Source organism: Puma concolor, chromosome C2 (genome assembly GCF_028749965.1).
Source record: "Puma concolor isolate L17-30 chromosome C2, mPumCon1.1.hap2, whole genome shotgun sequence".
Classification (NCBI taxonomy): domain Eukaryota; kingdom Metazoa; phylum Chordata; class Mammalia; order Carnivora; family Felidae; genus Puma; species Puma concolor.
Window position 1 is genome coordinate 91,113,882 of NC_141675.1, and position 2,517 is coordinate 91,116,398.

A 2,517-nucleotide genomic window follows, 5' to 3' on the forward strand; every position below is an offset into this window, starting at 1 on the left:
CCTGAGCCAAAATTAAGAGTCAGATGCTCAACCGGCTGAGCTCATTATTTCTTTTTTAACTGCTTTGTTGAAATATAATTCACATACCACATAATGACCACTTAAAGTACAGTGTATGGATTCATGGCTTCTAGTACCTGGAAAAAGTTGTGCCAACATCACCACCATCTAATTTTAGATTATTTTCATCACTCCAAAAAGAAGCTCCATATACACACCCCCACACTCTTACCTCCAACTCTGGGTAACCACTAATGTATTTTCTGTCCCTATAGGTGTGCCTACTCTGGACACTTCATATAAGTAGAATTATGCAACATACAACACGTGGTCTTTTTTGATGACTGGCTTCTTTCACTTAGCATGAAGCTTTCAAAGTTGATTCATGCTGTAGCACTTATCAGAACTTCCTTCCGTTTGAAAACATTCCATGGTATGTATATGCCACATTTCTTTATTCATCTGTTGATGGACACTTGGGTTATTTCTACTTTTGGGCTATTATATATAATATTGTTTTAAAGATTCACATATGAGTTTTTAAATGGACACACATTTTCATTTTTCCTAGGAGTGGAATTGTTGGCTCACATGGCCACCTGATGTTTTAATTTTTTTCCAAACTGTTCTTCAAAGTAGGTGCCCCACTACAGATTCCCACCACAGTGAATGAGAGTTTCTCTTGCTCCACATCCCGCCAACACTGGTCATCTTTTTGATTATAGCCATCCTAGTGAGGGTGAAGTTGTATCTCATTGTGCTTTTAATTTGCATTTCCCTAATGGCTAGTGATGTTGCCCATCTTTCATGTGCTTCTTGGCCATTTGTATATCTTTGGAGAAATGTCTATTTAAATATTTTGTCCATTTGAAAAATTGGGTTACTTGTCTTTTTTATTGTTATGAATTCCTTACATATTTTGGATATAAGTCCTTTATAAGATACCTGATTTGCAAATATTTTCTCCCACTCTACAGATTGTCTTTTCACTCTCCACTGGTGTCCTTTGAATCACAAAAGTTTTTAATTTTGATGAAGTCCAACTTATCTATTTTTTCTTTTGTTGCTCGTTATTTTCATATCATATATAAGAAGGTCAAGGCTTATTTTTAATAAAAAATATTTAAAAATAAGAATCATATTAGATAAAACATTTTGTTCCCATATTTTTTTTCACATATTTCATCGTGAGCATTTTTACCTGTAATTTACCTAAAATTTTCCCCCAAAATTTTACTTTAAGGTTATACTATCTGGTTTTATCAAGCCTTCAAAGAAATAGTAGAATTGGAGAAGATTCTGGGAAAACATTGCAAAAAAAAAAAAAAAAAAGTCCCAAACTAGCAAGTTCCCAACAAGAATTTAATAACCCATTCATTTCTATTTATTTATTCTTTAAACATATATTTATTTTTGAGAAGTGCAAACAGGGGAAGGGCAGAGAGAAAGGGGTGTATGGAGGATCTGAAGTGGGCTCTGTGCTGACAGCAGCAAGCCCAATGCAGGGCTCGAGCTCACAAACTGCAAGATCATGACCTGAGCCAAGTCATACCCTCAACCAATGGAGCCACCCAAGCATCATCCATTTATTTTTAAAGTAATATAATCACATCACAAAAATGCAGAAAGTAGAAAAAAGGTGTAAAAGTGCCCACACTCTGATCACCCTGGTAGTTCCATCATTATCATCTTCGTGTACTTACTTCTGGTACATTTTTTTAGCTTATCTTTGCAGAATTGCAATCATACAGTGTATATAAATTTGCATTCTGCTGTTAAGTTTAACCCACCATAAGATTCTTGACATGTTTCTCCCTAGTTTTCATAACTAGCATTTTTACCAGCTGCAGGATATATCAAATGAATAGTACTATAGTTTACATAACTATTCTTTTATTCAATATTTGGCATTTTTTCCAGAAACTCTCGCCTTTTGCTTTGTTTCCTACTATGAGTAATGCATAGATGAACATTTTCTTGCTTATAGTGGCTGTTTCCACGCTTGGGATTATTTCCTGGGGATACATACCTAGAATTGTTAAACTGAAAGTTATAATTTTGTGTGTGAGCCTCTCAAGAGAGATTGCCAGATTACTTTCCAAAAGGTTTGATTCGCTTCGAATTGCTGCTGGTGATGATTGATGATGATATTTTGGGCACGATCATTTAAAAAAATACTTCATTAATTTAAGTGAGAAAAAAAAGTTCCTTGTTTTAAGTTTCATTTCATTTTTTTTTTTTTAAGTAGGCTTCACACCCAGCACAGAGACCAACGCAGGGCTTGAACTCACAATCCTGAGATCAAGACCTGAGCTTAGATCAAGAGTAGAATGCTTAACTGACTGAGCCACTCAGGTGCCCCAAATTGGCATTTCATTTTATGACTACTTAAATTCAACATCCTTTGTAGGTAGGACATTCCAGTTTTATTTCTTCTAAATTAATTATTGTGAGGAACATGGTCTGATCTGTCATGTATTATATATGTGGCTATCTACAGCTATAGATATATGAATT